This window comes from Oncorhynchus kisutch, linkage group LG28 (assembly GCF_002021735.2).
Source record: "Oncorhynchus kisutch isolate 150728-3 linkage group LG28, Okis_V2, whole genome shotgun sequence".
Taxonomy (NCBI): domain Eukaryota; kingdom Metazoa; phylum Chordata; class Actinopteri; order Salmoniformes; family Salmonidae; genus Oncorhynchus; species Oncorhynchus kisutch.
The window spans coordinates 16,554,928-16,578,441 of NC_034201.2; the positions used below are offsets into that span (position 1 = coordinate 16,554,928).

At 45.0% G+C, this 23,514-nt stretch overlaps 1 pseudogene; it reads left to right on the forward strand.

The window, feature by feature from the left end:
• The first annotated feature begins 1,124 nt into the window (after positions 1–1,124).
• LOC109884590 (Down syndrome cell adhesion molecule-like protein 1 homolog) overlaps positions 1,125–23,514 on the forward strand; it is a 92,663-nt pseudogene continuing 70,273 nt past the window's right edge.

The window sequence follows — 23,514 nt, forward strand, 5'->3', positions numbered from 1 at the left end:
CCACTAGGCTACCCTGCTGCCCATTGAATAACACCTGGGCAGATTTCCAGATGTGTGTTTTGAATATGGTGCTCAACAGTGTGTTTTGAATATGGTGCTCAACAGTGTGTTTTGAATATGGTGCTCAACAGTGTGTTTTGAATATGGTGCTCAACAGTGTGTTTTGAATATGGTGCTCAACAGTGTGTTTTGAATATGGTGCTCAACAGTGTGTTTTGAATATGGTGCTCAACAGTGTGTTTTGAATATGGTGCTCAACAGTGTGTTTTTCAAGCAGTTCCTCACCTGTTATTTTACAACAGTGACACTTTGCTTATACAGTTCTACACTTCTACTGTTCTACTGTTCTACTGTTCTACAGTTTTACTCTTCTACAGTTGTACTGTTCTACTATTCTACAGTTGTACTGTTCTACTATTCTACAGTTGTACTGTTCTATTGTTCTACAGTTGTACTGTTCTACTCTTCTACAGTTGTACTGTTCTACTATTCTACAGTTGTACTGTTCTACTATTCTACAGTTGTACTGTTCTACTGTTCTACAGTTTTACTGTTCTACTATTCTACAGTTTTACTGTTCTATTGTTCTATTGTTCTACTGTTTTACTGTTCTACTATTCTACTGTTCTACAGTTGTACTGTTCTATTGTTCTACAGTTTTACTGTTCTACTGTTGTACTGTTCTACAGTTTCACTGTTCTATTGTTCTACAGTTCTATTGTTCTACAGTTGTACTGTTCTACTGTTCTATTGTTCTACAGTTTTACTGTTCTATTGTTCTATTGTTCTATTGTTCTACAGTTTTACTGTTCTACTATTCTACTGTTCTACAGTTGTACTGTTCTATTGTTCTACAGTTTTACTGTTCTATTGTTCTACAGTTTTACTGTTCTACTATTCTACTGTTCTACAGTTTCACTGTTCTATTGTTCTACAGTTCTATTGTTCTACAGTTCTATTGTTCTACAGTTTTACTGTTCTACTATTCTACTGTTCTACAGTTTTACTGTTCTACTGTTCTATTGTTCTACAGTTGTACTGTTCTACTGTTCTATTGTTCTACAGTTCTACTGTTCTTCTCTCTACACTACTTATTACTGACTGTGATATCTCTCTCCCCATGCAGTACACAGTGAGGATGTGGGCTCTACCAGGCTGTACTTTGTGAACGCGTCCCTCCAGAGGCTGACCTACTCCAGCTCGGTGGGGGTGTCTCTGCCCTGTCCGGCGGGCGGCACCCCCACCGCCATCCTGCGCTGGTACCTGGCCACCGGCGATGACATCTACGACGTGCCCCACATCCGTCATGTCCATGCCAATGGCACCCTCCAACTCTACCCCTTCTCTCCCTCCGCCTTCAACTCCTACATCCACGACAACGACTACTTCTGCACCGCAGAGAACCAGGCTGGCAAGATCCGCAGCCCCAACATCAGAGTCAAAGCTGGTGAGGAGGAGGAGGGGGGGGGGTGTAGGAGAAGAGATGGCAGAGGGAAGGGACAGGTGAAGAGGGGGGAGGGGGAGGGGGAGAGGAGGTAGAGAGATTGGTTAATAGAAGTTAGAAGGACAGAGGGACAGAAGGAACTGATACTAAGCGGGTATAGAGGTTAGCGCATACTGGCGGTGGTTTTTTGGTGGTTTAATTTGTCCCCCTGAGTTTTCTGAGCAAAACATATGTATATTATTTTTGGGGGACATAAAAGACTCCAAGCTCCAAGTGATTTTAAAATAGAAAATGTTCCCCAATAGAAACACATCTGATCGTATACAAATGTAAGGTTTGAAATGATTATGTTTTAGTCAAATTTTATATTTCTTTGGGCTTCTTTGCATTCAATTTGCAGTCTACAGATTATATGTAATTATGTTCCGGCCCCCGACCATCCGCTAGTTGATGATCCCTGGGTTAGAGGTCAGAGGTTAGAGGATAGAGGTTAGAGGGACAGAAGGTACTGATACTAAGAGGGGAGCGATAGAGGTTAGAGGTTAGAGGGACATAAGGAACTGATACTAAAAGGGGAGCGATAGAGGTTAGAGGGACAGAGGGACAGAAGGTACTGATACTAAGAGGGGAGCGATAGAGGTTAGAGGTTAGAGGGACATAAGGAACTGATACTAAAAGGGGAGCGATAGAGGTTAGAGGGACAGAGGGACAGAAGGAACTGATACTAAGAGGGGAGCGATAGAGGTTAGAGGTTAGAGGGACAGAAGGTACTGATACTAAGAGGGGAGCGATAGAGGTTAGAGGTTAGAGGGACAGAAGGAACTGATACTAAGAGGGGAGCGATAGAGGTTAGAGGTTAGAGGGACAGAAGGAACTGATACTAAAAGGGGAGCGATAGAGGTTAGAGGTTAGAGGGACAGAAGGAACTGATACTAAGAGGGGAGCGATAGAGGTTAGAGGGACAGAAGGAACTGATACTAAAAGGGGAGCGATAGAGGTTAGAGGTTAGAGGGACAGAAGGAACTGATACTAAGAGGGGAGCGATAGAGGTTAGAGGTTAGAGGGACAGAAGGAACTGATACTAAAAGGGGAGCGATAGAGGTTAGAGGTTAGAGGGACAGAAGGAACTGATACTAAGAGGGGAGCGATAGAGGTTAGAGGTTAGAGGGACAGAAGGAACTGATACTAAAAGGGGAGCGATAGAGGTTAGAGGTTAGAGGGACAGAAGGAACTGATACTAAGAGGGGAGCGATAGAGGTTAGAGATTAGAGGGACAGAAGGAACTGATACTAAGAGGGGAGCGATAGAGGTTAGAGGTTAGAGGGACAGAAGGAAGGAACTGATACTAAAAGGGGAGCGATAGAGGTTAGAGGTTAGAGGGACAGAAGGAACTGATACTAAGAGGGGAGCGATAGAGGTTAGAGATTAGAGGAACAGAAGGAACTGATACTAAAAGGGGAGCGATAGAGGTTAGAGGTTAGAGGGACAGAAGGAACTGATACTAAGAGGGGAGCGATAGAGGTTAGAGGTTAGAGGGACAGAAGGAACTGATACTAAAAGGGGAGCGATAGAGGTTAGAGGGACAGAAGGAACTGATACTAAGAGGGGAGCGATAGAGGTTAGAGGGACTGAGGACAAAACCAAAAGGGAGAGGATTGATTGACAGCCTGCTGGCCACAGCACAAGCCACTCAGAGAAGAACCTGTCCAACCCCTGGTCCCAAACCCAGCCTGACCTAGAACACAGTCTACTCTGCTGTGACAACATCTGTAACACACAGGCAGACACACAGCGAACACAGGCGAGCCTTGCTCAAACACAGGGTCACTGAACTCTGTTACACACCACAGACCCTTCAGCCTCATCACCATGGTGAATTAAGGCCACTGACCTGTGTCCCTCCCTAGCTTTACTTAACAACCTTCAATTATCCCTTATCCTTCATCTGGTTTGATACTGTATTGCCCACAAACACAGTATGTACTGTACATGTGTTGCAAGTGACATCATAGAAGCACAAAACACTCCCACTAACGACAGTATCTATGCAGATGTTGCGGCTGCTGCTAGTTGCTATGCTATTCCTAAAGCATCAGCTGACTAGCCCGATGCTCTCTCCCTCCATCTTATTCTCTCTATTTCTGTGTCCTCTCTTTCTCTTCATGTCCTCTCTTCCTCCTCTCTCCTTCCTCCTCTCACACCGTCCTCTGGTACCATGCTAAATATAGCCGCAGTGGCACGCTTCTTTCATTATCTCTCATTATGAAACCTAATTGGTGCACTCCATTGATTAGACTTCATGCCAGTGCTTTAACAAGGTGCACCTCTTATAAACCAGCACAGAATATAGCTGATGTGGGTGTACATATAGATTTCTCTGGGTCTATCCATCCATTCTATCCATTTCATATCATATACTGGATCTACCCAGTGGAGGTGAGATGTTCCGTTGAACCAGTTGGTCAAGTGGTCACCTGGACCAACCCCTTGTAGACACTTTTACAATTCTCCTGGACTGTAGGTTCTCCACAACCTCTCTTGTCGTTGTTCCGCCACCCTTCCTCCCTCCCTCTCTCACTTCCTCTCTCCCTCTCTGTCCATCATTCACATCAGGGCAGACAGTCCCTCCCCCGCTCCTCCTGCTGTCAACATCTGTTTTCATATTCTGCCTCCCAACACCGACCTGCACTAATACATATTCCTACTAATACTAATACTAGCTAGAGCCAAACCAGTGGAGGATTATGGAGAGAGAGGGAGAGAAATGGAGAGAGAAATGGAGAGAGAGAGACAGAGACAGACAGAAAGAGAGAGAGAGAGCCTGTGATCTGAACTGCATGCCAGTAGGTCGGTCACTACTCTCCACTTGCTCCTTGCTGCTGCTGCCTTCATTCCTTCATGACCCAAAATCTCACCACAAGGGGACTAGGGACATTTACATTTACTAACATTTACAAAACCATAGTAGCCCGTCCCATATCCAGGGAGTTATGTATGGTCAGGGAGGTATGTATGGTCAGGGAGTTATGTATGGTCAGGGAGGTATGTATGGTCAGGGAGGTATGTATGGTCAGGGTGGTATGTATGGTCAGGGAGGTATGTATGGTCAGGGAGGTATGTATGGTCAGGGAGGTATGTATGGTCAGGGAGGTATGTATGGTCAGGGAGTTATGGTTATGGAGAGGTTACATTCAGGAGGGATGTGGTTCAGAGGTTCTGGTCTGGGGTTTCGGGTCAGGATGCCTTGGTGTTCTTGTGGTCTGGTTAGGGTGTTGTGGTCTGGTTAGGGTGTTGTGGTCTGGTTAGGGTGTTGTGGTCTGGTTAGGGTGTTGTGGTCTGGTTAGGGTGTTGTGGTCTGGTTAGGGTGTTGTGGTCTGGTTAGGGTGTTGTGGTCTGGTTAGGGTGTTGTGGTCAAGGAGTTTGTGTAATGGGGTTACTACAACTTGGTTTAAAGTTAGAGTATTTAGAGCATGATTAAATGGGGTTAGGGTTAGTAAATAAACAGTAAATAAACTACTTTCTAGATATCCATAATGTTATGTACATTTGTTGGTGAACTCTCTCTTTACTGCACAGCTACAGTGGGCGATTATTCAAATGTCGATGATACAATTTCCATCATAGCGTGATTTAATGAATCTATTCACTGTTCCCATGTTTTACACAATCATTTCGACATCGAATTCTATGTCTAATGTATTCATATGTTTCTCTATGTAAAGTGGAAGTAGTAATGTATGTTGATGTGTTGTTATACTGCAGTAGGATTCTAACGTTAGTGTAACAGTGCCTGTTCTCTACACTGCACTGCTGTTACCAGGGAGGGGGCTTCCAAAGCTGTTTCTTAGCAACCTTCAAATATGTCCTAGCTTCTCCTGATTTCACTAATGAGTTCATGCTCATTCAGGAGAGTGTCAAATACTGCATGAACATGTATGAACAGTGAATCACCGCCGATACAGACGGTTTTACTAAAGCTGGGTTGTTATCTCTAGCGCAGTGCTTTAATACTACCATGCATTCTGGAGACACAGTTGTGTACAAAACAATAGAATAGTGTCTGATGATGATGTCATGGTGAAAGCTAGCCAATCATATTTTTTGGGTTTATCCTGCTCAGAAATTGGGTTGCGTAGTCAATGATGAAAACAGATGTACTGTAGAATTAGTGTTATTGACGTGTTCTAACAATAGACAGAACCAGATTCTGAATTGTTCCCAATATGTTTGCAAATGTATTGTTGTAGAACTGTCATCTAACTTGTTTCTGTTAATGATTCTTACAACAGACTACTGTCCAAAACATCTCATACTGTATATTCCACTACATCTCTAGTATTCACTTGTTCTTATACCAAAGAAAGATTGTAACACCAAATACTCTAAAATATTAAAATATGTGTTACTATATTTACAATGTTTCAGGGAGATCCGGGCTGGTTTAGTCTGGAGGGGAATGACCCCTGAGTTGGTGGCCTCTAGTACATTCTAATGCCTTGATTCCATCCGAAATACGCAGCTAAATCATTTAATACTTTAACGACTTTACCTCCAAGATCGGTCAAATTAGTTGTGGTATGGAGTAGAAAGACATGACTTTCCAAATAAAATGACTGAAAATGTATGAATTCAGTGTATTGTTAGATGTTTTGGATATCGCCTAGGCCTTTATGATCAGGACTATTTTCTACGTAAGATAACATTTTTTAACATTAAACCTGTCTTCTCTTGATGAAAGTCATATTTACAGTTGTTTGTAATTTGGGTGAGCTATCCCTTTAACAGTTTGGCCTGTCAATCAATAATTCTGGGTGGGATTGTCAGGGGAGGTGGCAGAATGTTTGTGAGTCACAGAGTTGGTAGGGTTTCAGACCTGTCAATAAATCACTGTGGGTGGGACATTGAGGGAAGGCGGTAGATTAGTAATCTAGTCAGAAAAGATAGTTTAGTCTAGTCTTTCGATTTATTTTATTGTGAGAAAAACCTAAGAAAAAAGGTTGTGTTCCCTGTAGAGAAATAATATAGAATTGCAGGTAATTGGTTTAAAATGTTAAAAAAATGATATACAATGTCAGACATGCATGAATAGACCTACAGGTGTTTGTAGAATGAAGCAGGTGTTAAAATGGGCTTTGCTACACAGAAAGCAGCAGTTGATTAGGCTACTCCATTGTCGACACTAATCAAATCAATAGGCCTGTATTAATATATTTCATAACACCATACCATGTGTCGTAAAATATGCTGTTATAGCTTTCAATCTGTTTTCTTTTATCATCTTTTGGACCAGAATGAGGCTCTCTCTCCACTACTATTCTTCCTGCAGTGAGGAGTCAACATCTTTGTCTAATGTTTTCATAATTTATCTGCAGATAATCAAAAATCATGAGTAGCCTACCAGTAAGCAAAGTAGGGAGCAAAATGAACAGCTCTCTCACCGATGCGATTTGGTTCCGTTCACTTGAAAGTGCTCCCGATGCTCCTGAGTGGTGCAGCGGTCTAAGACACTGCATCTCAGTGCAAGAGGCATCACTGCAGTCCCTGGGTCAAATCCAGGCTGCATCACATCCGGCCGTGGTTGGGAGTCCCACAGGGCGGCGCACAATTGGCCCAGCGTCGTTCGGGGTAGGCCGTCATTATAAGTAAGAATTTGTTCTTAACTGGCTTGCCTAGTTAAATAAAAAATAATGTCAATTTAAAATAAATCTACTTTATATTCATCACCTCCAGCACCACCTCAACATCAACATATGTGAAAATGGCGCGTTTCTGTTTTGTAGTAAAATATATAGAGGAAGATAAGTGTTTCCAATGACATCATCAACCAATTAGTAGACAATTAGAAGGCAATGCCTACTAATAATTGGTTAAAAATCACACGATGCACACCGATGATGTCATCATTGGAAAAACGTATCATTCTCTTTCTTCTTTACTACAAAACATAGCTGTTAGTCCGTTAACAACTCATCACTAGGCTACACTGATAAGTCACTTTATCGCTCTCTGGCAAGTCTCGACATGGGCTTCGAAAGCTAGGAAAATACAAACAAGATCGTTGGTTTACTTGTCCTGGTGTGATACCATGGACATGTCACTACGTTGTATGATTTAAGCAAAAGGATATAGGAGATTGACTTTATTCAGTCAGTTTGACACCTTTAATAATAAACTAGTCAACACTTGTTCTTTCTGTCGTCAATCAAACCACAGTAATAGCCTATGCGCCCCGACTCTGTGGCTGTGTAGGCCTCTGAAACACGCAAAAGAAAATAGATTAATGCGCCACAAAACAATAAGGAAGTGGATTTCATTTCAATTCATTGTTACCACTGTACATTCACTCACAGGAGGCCATGTTCATGCTCCCCCTTGACTGCAACCAACCACAGCACACAGAAATAGAACAGGTAATGAGAGGCGGGACCGACAGCAGACTGACAAACCAGCAGTGTGTCGCTGTCATCTCTCGCTTTGTAACCAAGCGTAAAAACAACCAAAGCGGAGTCCCTACATCTGTTTTTCAGGGGAAACGGAAGTTAGGTTGAAAATACTCTATCCCCGAAAACCGGAAAACATCCGCTTCCTGCTGACATGGTGGAGAGTGCTGGCTTTGTGACTGACAGGTGCCTGTCCTGTCAATAGATCACTAGAAGATGCATATAGTTCATTCTAGTGGGAGAAGACTATACAGACTTTTCTGACAAGTGAATTAAAACATTTTGATGTAAAGAAGCCTAGTTAATAATTAAGAGTCTATTGGCGCACCTGTGTGCACCAATCTAAGAAACATAATAAAAAGATCCCCATCAAAATCCGTCAATTTGAGCAGAGAGATCAGTCAATCCCACCGCATCCTCCTATGTCAGCGTTCTGCGGTGGAAGGTGGCCGAGCTATAGCGGAGTTTGGCAGACCATGAGACATCCCATCTGAAGGTAACCCATACAAACTAATATGACCCCCATAAGTGTCCCGGGACTAGTCTGAAGGTAACCCATACAAACTAATATGACCCCCATAAGTGTCCCGGGACTAGTCTGAAGGTAACCCATACAAACTAATAGAATGATAGAGGTAGTTTTGTGTCCAAAAAAACAAAAATATTTCCTGAGCTTTCTTATATCTCCTAGATATAGGACAGACACTTCAAAACCTTCTTCCCTATGAAAAAAATGTTTTTATACCTAAAGGGGTCCTAAAATTCAGAATCAAATAGCTACTTTTAAAGGGAATTAATGAAGTGGAAAAGTAGCTGGCTGACAATGAGTATGTTATCAGCCAGCACTTATGGAAAACACTGTCATCTGACTAAAATACCTCCTTGACACTTCGTCTCTCTCTGTATAATAGTGTTCAGGGAGCCGTACACGGTGCGTGTGGCAGACCAGCGCTCCATGCGGGGCAACGTGGCCGTGTTCAAGTGCCTCATTCCCACCGCCGTGCAGGAGTACGTCAGCGTGGTGTCCTGGGAGAGAGACACCGTTTCCATCATCCCAGGTAGGACAACACGGGAAATAGATGGGATGGGACAGGGGACAGGGAGGGGAGGGGACAGCGAGGGGACAGGGGACAGGGAGGTGACAGGGAGGTGACAGGGAGGGGACAGGGAGGGGACAGGGAACAGGGAGGGGACAGGGAGGGGACAGGGAGGGGACAGGGGACAGGGGACAGGGAGGGGACAGGGAAGGGCCAGGGGACAGGGAGGGGACAGGGAGGGCGGGTACGGGAGGACTGTGGTAAAAGAAGTTAAGTGTTATGTTATTATTTGTCTGTAATGAAGTCCCCTCTGTAAGGGTGTTTGTGTGTGAGTTTTTGAATAAATGTGTCGAAATGCCTGCAATTACAATGCATACATTGTGTGTGTGTGTGTATGTCTTTGCACCTGACCTAACTCTAGCTCCTGTCTGCTGTCTGCCTGCTCACTGTTCTGGATCACTGACTCACCCCTACTCCAACTCTCTTCATCCCTCCCTCTCGTTCACTTTTTCTCTCGTCATCTTTCTCGCTCTTCTCTCCCTCTTCTATCTCGCCTCTCTTTCCTCCATCTCGTTCTCTCTCACGCTCCTTTGCTCTCTTCCTACATCTTCCCCCTCTTTCCCTCTCTTCACCTTCACCACTCCCTCCCCAACCTTGTTTCTCTCCATCCATCTTTCTTTATCTATCCCACCATCTAAATTGATTGACTCCATTGATTGTTCTGTTCTTGTTTTCTTGTTTCTGTATCGTTATCCTAATTTACATCCGTTGTGGATTTTTTTTGACGTGCCAAAGAGCCTTTTACATTTTCCAACTTCTACAGTATGTTTCCCGTACTTTCCTTTTTGTTGGGTATATTTCTACGTTCTCCCAATATCCCTCCCTGTTCCTCTGCTCTGTCCTTGAAGACTAGTGCTACAATTAGACACTGGGTGTCAATATCCCTACATTCATCTTCACTAAGATCTCATTCCGAAATCATGGGCATTAATATGGAGTTGGTCCCCCCTTTGCTGCTATACAGCCTCCACTCTTCTGGGAAGGCTTTCCACTAGATGTTGGAACAATGTTGGAAGCACAGAATCGTCTAAAATGTCATTGTCTGCTGTAGCGTTAAGATTTCACTTCACTGGAACTAAGGGTCCTAGCCTGAACCATGAAAAACATCCCCCAAATCATTGTTGCTCCTCCACCTTTACAGTTGGCACTATGCATTGGGGCAGGTAGCATTCTCCTGGCATCCGCCAAACCTAGATTTGTCCGTCAGACTGATGGTGTAGTGTGATTCATCACACCAGAGAACTGCTCCGGAGTCCAATGGCGGCGAGCTTTACACCACTCCAGCTGACGCTTGGCATTGCACATGGTGATCTTAGGCTTGTGTGCAGCTGCTCTGACATGAAAGCCCATTTCATGAAGCTCCCGACGAACAGTTACTTTGCTGATGTTGCTTCCAGAGGCAGTTTGGAACTCGGTAGTGAGTGTTGCTACCGAGGACAGACAATTTTTCTCGCTATGCGTTTAACTGGCTGTCCAGTTGTGTAAGCTTGTGTGGCCTACCACTTTGTGGCTGAGCCATTGTTGCTCCTAGATGTTTACACTTGACAATAACAGCACTCACAGTTGCAGGGCAGACATTTGCAGGGCAGACATTTGATGAACTGACTTGGAAAGGTGGCATCCTATGACGGTGTCACGCTGAGAGTCACTGAGCTCTTCAGTAAGGCCATTCTACTGCCAATGTTTGTCTTTGGAGATTGCATGGCTGTGTGATCGATTTTATACACCAGCAATGGGTGTATACATCAGAAACGGGTGTGGCTGAAATAGCCGTATCCACAAACTTATATATATATATATTGTGTGTATATGTCAATATTCATTATCCTGGATATTACCACAGATAACAATAAACGTCTCCAATGCTGTGTTGTGAAGTGAAACTCTGACAATAACAAAGTGGAAGGTGGAGAGGGAGAGATCAGAGACAAGGAAACAGAGAGGAGAGAACAGAGAGGAGAGATCAGAGACAAGGAAACAGAGGAGAGAACAGAGAGGAGAGAACAGAGAGGAGAGAACAGAGACGAGGAAACAGAGAGGAGAGAACAGAGAGGAGAGAAAGAGAAAAAAGGAGGGTAGTGGGGCAAGAACAGCCTTAGGCCCTGGCAGATGGCCTTCTATATGCACACACACACACGCACCCACACAAACAAACACAAACACATTGGCCGTTTAAAAAATGAATGGGGGATGTATGTGTGAGATACATTATGCTCTGTCATTGGTGAGGAGCTTTGACAGACTACCTGGTATTTTACAATATTATAATTATCAGCATGTTTTTACACTATCTATGTCTATTAACTGTAATGCATTGCATATTACACAACATTTAAGTGTGATTCCATGTACAGTTTTCTATTGTGCAGTGAGTTTGTTGTTGTTATTGTTGTGTGCATTGCACTGTACGCTGGCTGCTACTGTGTGTAACTAGGGATATAAAGGTCAGCTGATGAGCACAGAGAGTGAGAATGGTGAACTGCTCACTGAACTGCATTCCTCCACACAGCAACATCGTAGTTAATAACACCACACATCACAGTGAAAATACCATTTTTTACAATGACTTTGGCACTAATTTCAGAGCCTTGTGGTCATTTTTCAAAATGGGGGACTCATTTATCATGAAATACCATAGGAACATCCATTTAGATCACCCACAAACAAGATACCGATAGTTTCACTGTGTAGTTGTTCGTACAATCATTAAATATTGTAGTACAAAATATGTGATACATGTTTCATTATGGTACTACACGTAAATACATCACTGTAAAATGACTAGTAGAGAGAATACTACAGACACAGTGGAATTATTGAATAAAATATGAAAACCCTCTAAAAAAGACATATAATGATGTAGAATTTTGGGAGAGTTTTTCAAAACAGGCATCTTGAAACTGAACATACTCAGTCACTTCACTCTGTCTGCATTTCTTTCAAAAGGCCCACGGTAATAGCTGTTTTAGAGACGCCTGGTGCCTTTTCAGCATGTGTACAATAGTCAGCAAACTCATGGCTTCCACATTGTTAAACATGTCGTCATTGTCCAAGATGTGCAGCTGAATTTCTGTCCCGAACCAAATTGACCACAGCCCGCCCTAGTTGGTCAGTCAGAATTGTTCCTCTGCCTCCTCTATTTGGCCTAGTCTCAATTCTGCAGGGTAAATTACACTAAGAACACATTTAGTCACATCACCTACTGTGTGGTACACATTGGCATGCAGTATACAGTCATTTGACAATTGGCAGTAGCCTAATGTTTAGTGCATGCTGAACACTTACCGGTTCTCATTGAGGAAAGTTCTGATGATTGAGGCCACGGAATGATCTTCTGAGGTTTGGTTGAATCATTGTAGCTGCCTCAGTCATTGTCATGCCATGATTTACGACATTTACGACACTCTCTGCTGTTGCTGCCGCTGTCTTGGTCCGTGGCCTTGTCCTCTACCACGTTCCCCCACACCTCTCAAACGAGGCCCACGACCACCTCTCAGAAGGGGTGCTTGGTCCGTGGCCTTGTCCTCTACCACGTTCTCCCACACCTCTCAAACGAGGCCCACGACCACCTCTCAGAAGGGGTGCTTGGTCCGTGGCCTTGTCCTCTACCACGTTCCCCCACACCTCTCAAACGAGGCCCACGACCACCTCTCAGAAGGGGTGCTTGTCCCCTACCACGTTCCCCCACACCTCTCAAACGAGGCCCACGACCACCTCTCAGAAGGGTTGCTTGTCCCCTGCCATTCCGTTGACCACCACGTCTTCCTCTTCTTCCTCCTCCCACTGCTTGACCTCTGTTGTGACCTGGATCACCTGCCGGCTCCATGTTATCACTACGTTGTTGTAGGTGGATACCACTCATTTCACTATATACACGTACCACAATGTGAAATCAATCACCAGTAATGAGTTGGCAGTATTGGAAAAGCAATGACAAGGGCCTGTATATATGCACTTTATTAGGTACACCTGTGTTAATGCCAGTCTCCTGCTCCTAACAGCGAATCACGTGGCTGCCTACAGCTCAACATATAGAGTATATAGAGTAGAGAGCATTAGAATGGGCAAGATGTGTAATCTAAGAACCTTGGACCGTGGTATGATTTGTTGGTGCCACACATGGTAGTTCCAGCATCTCAGAAACAGCTGCCCTCCTGGGATTTTTACGCACTACAGTCTCTAGAGTTTACAGAGAATGGTGCGATAAACAAAACACATTCAGTGAGCGACAGTTCTGTGGGTAAAACCACCTTGTTAATGAGAGAGGTCAGAGGAGAATGTCCAGACTCATTCAAGCTGACAGAAAGGCCACAAATACTCAAATAACATCTGTTTAAAACAGTGGTGTGCAGAAGGGCATCTCTTAACGTACAACGCCGGGAATAATTCAGGCTGTTGTGGAGGCAAAAGGGGGTCCTACCCAGTACTAGATGGGTGTACCTAATAAAGTGGCCGGTGAGTGTACAGTAATGTCACATTTGAAAACATGGTCTGGAAAAGTGGTACATGGGACCATAGAAAAAATGTCTGATAAAGAATGATGATGGAATATTGCATCCCATAGATAATGTAGTCCAATTGGTTCATGTTCCACGGTAATTGGTGTCAATGGATCTCGTTATACTGAAACTTTCATGATCTAAACATGGAATATTGTTAGTCAGTTTCCATAAAACTATGCATTAAGAGTAACACAACAGTTACTTATCATTTTGAGCAGATTATAAATTGATAGTTAGATCATTGTAATGAAATGAATAGACAGTCATCTCAGATGTAATGTGTGAATTGCATTTAGAAATGGTAATAGTTTGATGTTAAGTTGTGTCATTTTGAACAGGTGATTTTAGTTCAATGAACAAATGTTTTTTATTAGCTTTATGTGTATTGTATCCAAGCAATTGGAAATAGTGTTAGAGTTCACAGTTAAATAACACCACACATCACAGTTATATAATACCACACATCACAGTTATATAACACCACACATCACAGTTATATAACACCACACATCACAGTTAAATAACACCACACATCACAGTTAAATAGCACCACACACCACAGTTAAATAACACCACACATCACAGTTAAATAGCACCACACACCACAGTTAAATAACACCACACATCACAGTTAAATAACACCACACATCACAGTTAAATAACACCACACATCACAGTTAAATAACACCACACATCACAGTTAAATAACACCACACAGCACAGTTAAATAACACCACACATCACAGTTAAATAACACCACACACCACAGTTAAATAACACCACACATCACAGTTAAATAACACCACACATCACAGTTATATAACACCACACATCACAGTTAAATAACACCACACATCACAGTTAAATAACACCACACATCACAGTTAAATAACACCACACATCACAGTTAAATAACACCACACATCACAGTTAAATAACACCACACATCACAGTTAAATAACACCACACATCACAGTTATATAACACCACACATCACAGTTAAATAACACCACACATCACAGTTAAATAACACCACACATCACAGTTAAATAACACCACACATCACAGTTAAATAACACCACACATCACAGTTATATAACACCACACATCACAGTTAAATAACACCACACATCACAGTTAAATAACACCACACATCACAGTTAAATAACACCACACATCACAGTTAAATAACACCACACATCACAGTTATATAACACCACACATCACAGTTATATAACACCACACATCACAGTTAAATAACACCACACATCACAGTTATATAACACCACACATCACAGTTAAATAACACCACACATCACAGTTAAATAACACCACACATCACAGTTAAATAATACCACACATCACAGTTAAATAACACCACACATCACAGTTAAATAACACCACACATCACAGTTATATAACACCACACATCACAGTTAAATAACACCACACATCACAGTTATATAACACCACACATCACAGTTAAATAACACCACACATCACAGTTAAATAACACCACACATCACAGTTAAATAATACCACACATCACAGTTAAATAACACCACACATCACAGTTAAATAACACCACACATCACAGTTAAATAACACCACACATCACAGTTAAATAACACCACACATCACAGTTAAATAGCACCACACACCACAGTTAAATAACACCACACATCACAGTTAAATAGCACCACACACCACAGTTAAATAACACCACACATCACAGTTAAATAACACCACACATCACAGTTAAATAACACCACACATCACAGTTAAATAACACCACACATCACAGTTAAATAACACCACACATCACAGTTAAATAGCACCACACACCACAGTTAAATAACACCACACATCACAGTTAAATAGCACCACACACCACAGTTAAATAACACCACACATCACAGTTAAATAACACCACACATCACAGTTAAATAACACCACACATCACAGTTAAATAACACCACACATCACAGTTAAATAGCACCACACACCACAGTTAAATAACACCACACATCACAGTTAAATAGCACCACACACCACAGTTAAATAACACCACACATCACAGTTAAATAGCACCACACACCACAGTTAAATAACACCACACATCACAGTTAAATAACACCACACATCACAGTTAAATAACACCACACATCACAGTTAAATAGCACCACACACCACAGTTAAATAACACCACACATCACAGTTAAATAGCACCACACACCACAGTTAAATAACACCACACATCACAGTTAAATAACACCACACATCACAGTTAAATAACACCACACATCACAGTTAAATAACACCACACATCACAGTTAAATAACACCACACATCACAGTTAAATAGCACCACACACCACAGTTAAATAACACCACACATCACAGTTAAATAGCACCACACACCACAGTTAAATAACACCACACATCACAGTTAAATAACACCACACATCACAGTTAAATAACACCACACATCACAGTTAAATAACACCACACATCACAGTTAAATAGCACCACACACCACAGTTAAATAACACCACACATCACAGTTAAATAGCACCACACACCACAGTTAAATAACACCACACATCACAGTTAAATAGCACCACACACCACAGTTAAATAACACCACACATCACAGTTAAATAGCACCACACACCACAGTTAAATAACACCACACATCACAGTTAAATAACACCACACATCACAGTTAAATAACACCACACATCACAGTTAAATAACACCACACATCACAGTTAAATAGCACCACACACCACAGTTAAATAACACCACACATCACAGTTAAATAGCACCACACACCACAGTTAAATAACACCACACATCACAGTTAAATAACACCACACATCACAGTTAAATAACACCACACATCACAGTTAAATAACACCACACATCACAGTTAAATAACACCACACATCACAGTTAATAACACCACACATCACAGTTAAATACCACCACACACCACAGTTAAATAACACCACACATGACAGTTAAATAGCACCACACACCACAGTTAAATAACACCACACATCACAGTTAAATAACACCACACATGACAGTTAAATAACACCACACACCACAGTTAAATAACACCACACATGACAGTTAAATAGCACCACACACCACAGTTAAATAACACCACACATCACAGTTAAATAACACCACACATGACAGTTAAATAACACCACACACCACAGTTAAATAACACCACACACCACAGTTAAATAACACCACACACCACAGTTAAATAACACCACACATCACAGTTAAATAACACCACACATCACAGTTAAATAACACCACACACCACAGTTAAATAACACCACACACCACAGTTAAATAACACCACACATCACAGTTAAATAACACCACACATCACAGTTAAATAACACCACACATCACAGTTAAATAACACCACAACTCACAGTTAAATAACACCACACATCACAGTTAAATAACACCACACATCACAGTTAAATAACACCACACATCACAGTTAAATAACACCACACATCACAGTTAAATAACACCACACACCACAGTTAAATAACACCACACAGCACAGTTAAATAACACCACACATCACAGTTAAATAACACCACACATCACAGTTAAATAACACCACACATCACAGTTAAATAACACCACACACCACAGTTAAATAGCACCACACAGCACAGTTAAATAACAGGATAAAAATAAACAGAATACAGCTAAGCACAGGCAAACCTGGTTCAGTCTGCTTTCAACCAGTGGCTCACTGTTCCTAGGCCATCATTGAAAATAAGAATTTGTTCTTAACTGACCTGCCTAGTTAAATAAAGGTCCAATTAAAATATATATATATATAATATACAGTATTGTACACAGCAGTACAGTATACAATATACATTATTGTACACAGAAGCACAGTATAATATATACAGTATTGTACTCAGCACAGTACACATTATACACAATACAGAGCTCAGTGCAATGCAGTTAAATACATTACACAGCACTAAATACCCACTAGTGTTTCTAGCCCAGCACTAACACACCTACTAATCATCCAGCCCCTTATTAGCTGAATCAGGTGTGTAAGAATGGCCTGGGACAAAAATGTGTACCCTTCTTTATCCCCATGCGGGACCAGGATTGGATATCACTGCACTCCAGGACAGCATTGTTTAAGGACCACTCCAATCAACAAAGGAGACAATGACCTAATCATAATAACAGCACAGCAATCTAGTATTCTCTCTGTGTGCAATATGACATAGCTCTGAAACACACCACATCTGCCATACAAATCCGGAATCTGGCTGGAGTGGCATGCAATCTTAGCAACACAATCTCTCCCACTCAAACACACACGCAAATACACTTCCACCACAGACATATATAACTGCCACACATACACACAATTTAAATGATTGGGGAATAGTGAGAAACATGCATGATTAGCTTGGTTACATAAAGGCTCAGATGGGTCAGTAAACTCTGGACTTCCCATTGATTGACAGCCCTGCTCCTCGTTCAGCCAATCAGCTGTCCCCTCGTTCAGCCAATCAGCTCTCTATTCACCTCTCGAATTCAGACCCTCTAACCTACCTGCTCTGTCCATACCATGACCTCCTCTCCTCTCTTTCTCCATCTCTTTCTCTCTGTCTATCCATCCTCTCTCTTTCTCTCCCACTCCTCTCTTCGATAGACAGGTCAGAGCACAGGAACCCATATCTAAATACTGCTCAGATAGGCCTAATGAAGACAGGGAAATTGAAATTGATTTTGTGTGCGTAAGCTCTCTGGCTATCTGGCTATCTGAGGACAGCCCAATAATTGGATGGTCATGGTAAACAATGACAGGTGTCTCTCTCACAGGAGAGCGTGTGTGTTTTAGTGTGTTTTATTGTGTGTAATAGTGTGTGTGTGTGTGTGTGTTAGTTTGTGCTAGTGTGTGTGATGGACATAAATAAGATGTGTATTGGTCTATTTGCGGTTGTGTGTTTGAACTGATTGTAACTGAAGGACAACCAGGATGAATGCTGTGTTAGGAATTGAGTTATCATTACAAAAATGATAACTCATTTGTTTTTTTCTATTTAATATCAGTGTTTCAAATTCCAAAATCGACTTCCCTGAAGATGTTTCAAACAGACTTTCTTCATAATATGGTTTAACATGGTTTAATGTGTTTATGGACATGGTGTGTGGATGGAGTCAATTACTGTCGTGTGTGTGTGCTAGGAGATATTTCCAAAGAGGTAGTCCTTAATCGATTTATTTGGCCTCAATAATTCCACATAAATGCCAAAATACCCTGCTCTCTCTCTCTTTCCCTCTCTCTCTTTCCCTCTCTCTTTTTCCCTCTCTCTTCCTCTCAGTTAATTTAACATAGGGTGGCCTGATTGCTTTTAGCATTAATATTCTAATAAGGCTTGTGTATAAATAATTAATGCAACCTAGCAACAAGCCTACCTCTCCCCTCCTCTCTTTCTTTTCTCTCTCTCTCTCTCTCTCTCTCTCTCTCTCTCTCTCTCTCTCTCTCTCTCTCTCTCTTTCTCTCTCTCTCTCACACACACACACACACACACACACACACACACACACACACACACACGTTCTCTCTCACCTGTCACGTTTGTGCTCTCTCTCTCTTTCCCTTTTTCCCTCTCTCACTCTCCCTTTATTTCCATTCCTTAGAGCAATTTAGTGGGATTTGAAGCATTGGGAATTAAAAGGGATTAGATGAGGGAGATCATGGAAAGGAGGGAAGGGGGAGGAACTGTGAGAGAGAGGTGAGGAACCAGACAAGAGGGGGAGGAACCAGACAAGAGGGGGAGGAACCAGGCAAGAGGGGGAGGAACCAGACAAGAGAGGGAGGAACCAGGCAAGAGGGGGAGGGACCAGGCAAGAGGGGGAGGGACCAGGCAAGAGGGGGAGGATCCAGGCAAGAGGGGGAGGAACCATACAAGAGGGGGAGGGACTGTGAGAGATAGCTGAGGAACCCGACAAGAGGGGGAGGACCCAGGCAAGAGGGGGAGGAACTGTGAGAGAGAGGTGAGGAACTAGACAAGAGGGGGAGAAACCAGACAAGAGGGGGAGGAATAGTGAGAGAGAGGTGAGGAACCAGGCAAGAGGGGGAGGAACCAGACTAGAGGGGGAGGAACCAGACAAGAGGAGGAGGAATAGTGAGAGAGAGGTGAGGAACCAGACAAGAGGGGGAGGAACAGTGTGAGAGAGGTGAGGAACCAGACAAGAGGGGGAGGAACCAGACAAGAGGGGGAGGAACCAGGCAAGAGGGGGAGGAACCAGGCAAGAGGGGGAGGATCCAGGCAAGAGGGGAAGGAACCAGACAAGAGGGGGAGGAATAGTGAGAGAGGGGGGAGGAACCAGGCAAGAGGGGGAGGAACCAGACTAGAGGGGGAGGAACCAGACAAGAGGAGGAGGAATAGTGAGAGAGAGGTGAGGAACCAGACAAGAGGGGGAGGAACAGTGTGAGAGAGGTGAGGAACCAGACAAGAGGGGGAGGAACCAGACAAGAGGGGGAGGAACCAGGCAAGAGGGGGAGGAACCAGGCAAGAGGTGGAGGGACCAGGCAAGAGGGGGAGGGACCAGGCAAGAGGGGGAGGAACCAGACAAGAGGGGGAGGAATAGTGAGAGAGGGGGGAGGAACCAGGCAAGAAGGGGAGGAACCAGGCAAGAGGGGGGAGGAATAGTGAGAGAGAGGTGAGGAATGAGACAAGAGGGGGAGGAACCAGCCAAGAGGGGGAGGAACCAGACAAGAGGGGGAGGAATAGTGAGAGACAGGGGGAGGAACTGTGAGAGAGAGGAGGAGGCACCAGACAAGAGGGGGAGGAACCAGACAAGAGGGGGAGGACCCAGGCAATAGAGGTGAGAAACCAGGCAAGAGGGGGAGGAACCGTGAGAGAGAGGAGGAGGCACCAGGCAAGAGGGGGAGGAATAGTGAGAGAGAGGGGGAGGAACCAGACAAGAGGAGGGGGAACCAGGCAATAGGGGGAGGGATAGTGAGAGAGAGGGGGAGGAACCAGACAAGGGGAGGGGGAACCAGGCAATAGGGGGAGGGATAGTGAGAGAGAGGGGGGGAACCAGACAAGAGGAGGGGGAACCAGGCAATAGGGGGAGGGATAGTGAGAGAGAGGGGGAGGAACCAGACAAGAGGGGGGAGGAACCAGACAAGAGGGGGAGGAACCAGACAAGAGGGGGAGGAACCAGACAAGAGGGGGAGGAACCAGGCAAGAGGGGGAGGTACCAGGCAAGAGGGGGAGGGACCAGGCAAGAGGGGGAGGATCCAGGCAAGAGGGGGAGGACCCAGCCAAGAGGGGGAGGAACCAGCCAAGAGGGGGAGGAACCAGCCAAGAGGGGGAGGAACCAGCCAAGAGGGGGAGGAACCAGCCAAGAGGGGGAGGAACCAGACAAGAGGGGGAGGAACTGTGAGAGAGAGGTGAGGACCCACACAAGAGTGGGAGGAACCAGGCAAGAGGGGGAGGAATAGTGAGAGACAGGGGGAGGAACTGTGAGAGAGAGGTGAGGAACCAGGCAAGAGGGGGAGGAACCAGCCAAGAGGGGGAGGAATAGTGAAAGAGAGGTGAGGAACCAGGCAAGAGGGGGAGGAACCAGCCAAGAGGGGAGGAATAGTGAGAGAGAGGTGAGGAACCAGGCAAGAGGGGGAGGAACCAGACTAGAGGGGGAGGAACCAGACAAGAGGGGGAGGAATAGTGAGAGAGAGGTGAGGTACCAGACAAGAGGGGGAGGAACAGTGTGAGAGAGGTGAGGAACCAGACAAGAGGGGGAGGAACCAGACAAGAGGGGGAAGAACCAGGCAAGAGGGGGAGGAACCAGGCAAGAGCGGGAGGGACCAGGCAAGAGGGGGAGGATCCAGGCAAGAGGGGGAGGACCAGACAAGAGGGGGAGGGACTGTGAGAGATAGCTGAGGAACCCGACAAGAGGGGGAGGAACCAGACAAGAGGGGGAGAAACCAGACAAGAGGGGGAGGAATAGTGAGAGAGGGGGGAGGAACCAGGCAAGAAGGGGAGGAACCAGGCAAGAGGGGGAGGAATAGTGAGAGAGAGGTGAGGAATGAGACAAGAGGGGGAGGAACCAGCCAAGAGGGGGAGGAATAGTGAGAGAGAGGTGAGGAACCAGGCAAGAGGGGGAGGAACCAGACTAGAGGGGGAGGAACCAGACAAGAGGGGGGGGAATAGTGAGAGAGAGGTGAGGAACCAGACAAGAAGGGGAGGAACAGTGTGAGAGAGGTGAGGAACCAGACAAGAGGGGGAGGAACCAGACAAGAGGGGGAGGACCCAGGCAAGAGAGGTGAGAAACCAGGCAAGAGGGGGAGGAACCGTGAGAGAGAGGAGGAGGCACCAGGCAAGAGGGGGAGGGATAGTGAGAGAGAGGGGGAGGAACCAGACAAGGGGAGGGGGAACCAGGCAATAGGGGGAGGGATAGTGAGAGAGAGGGGGGGAACCAGACAAGAGGAGGGGGAACCAGGCAATAGGGGGAGGGATAGTGAGAGAGAGGGGGGAGGAACCAGACAAGAGGGGAGGAACCAGACAAGAGGGGGAGGAACCAGACAAGAGGGGGAGGAACCAGACAAGAGGGGGAGGAACCAGGCAAGAGGGGGAGGAACCAGGCAAGAGGGGGAGGGACCAGGCAAGAGGGGGAGGATCCAGGCAAGAGGGGGGAGGAACCAGCCAAGAGGAGGGGGAACCAGGCAATAGGGGGAGGGATAGTGAGAGAGAGGGGGAGGAACCAGACAAGAGGGGGAGGAACCAGACAAGAGGGGGAGGACCCAGACAAGAGGGGGGGGAACCAGACAAGAGGGGGAGGAACCAGACAAGAGGGGGAGGAACCAGACAAGAGGGGGAGGATCCAGGCAAGAGGGGGAGGAACCAGGCAAGAGGGGGAGGAATAGTGAGAGAGAGGTGAGAAACCAGACAAGAGGGAGAGGAACAGTGAGAGAGAGGTGAGGAACCAGACAAAATCAAATCAAATCAAATGTATTTATATAGCCCTTCGTACATCAGCTGATATCTCAAAGTGCTGTACAGAAACCCAGCCTAAAACCCGAAACAGCAAGCAATGCAGGTGTAGAAGCACGGTGGCTAGGAAAAACTCCCTAGAAAGGCCAAAACCTAGGAAGAAACCTAGAGAGGAACCAGGCTATGTGCGGTGGCCAGTCATCTTCTGGCTGTGCCGGGTGGAGATTATAACAGAACATGGCCAAGATGTTCAAATGTTCATAAATGACCAGCATGGTCGAATAATAATAAGGCAGAACAGTTGAAACTGGAGCAGCAGCACGGTCAGGTGGACTGGGGACAGCAAGGAGTCATCATGTCAGGTAGTCCTGGGGCATGGTCCTAGGGCTCAGGTCCTCCGAGAGAGAGAAAGAAAGAGGGCAAGAGGGGGAGGAACCAGGCAAGAGGGGGAGGCATAGTGAGAGAGAGGTGAGGAACCAGACAAGAGGGGGAGGAACCAGGCAAGAGGGGTAGGAATAGTGAGAGAGAGGTGAGGAATCAGGCAAGAGGGGGAGGAATAGTGAGAGAGAGGCGAGGAACCAGGCAAGAGGGGGAGGAACCAGACAAGAGGGGGAGGAATAGTGTGAGAGAGGTGAGAAACCAGGCAAGAGGGGGAGGAACCAGGCAAGGGGGAGAGGAACCAGGCAAGAGGGGGGAGGAACCAGACATGAGGGGGAGGTCCAAGACATGAGGGGAGGAACAGTGAGAGAGAGGGGGAGGGACCAGACAAGAGGGGGAGGAACCAGACAAGAGGGGGAGGAACCAGACAAGAGGGGGAGGTACAGTGAGAGAGAGGGGGAGGGACCAGACAAGAGGGGGAGGAACCAGACAAGAGGGGGAGGATCCAGGCAAGAGGGGGAGGGACCAGGCAAGAGGGGGTGGAACCAGGCAAGAGGGGGGGAATAGTGAGGAGAGAGGCGGAGGAACTGTGAGAGAGAGGTGAGGAACCAGACAAGAGAGGTTAGGAAAAGCC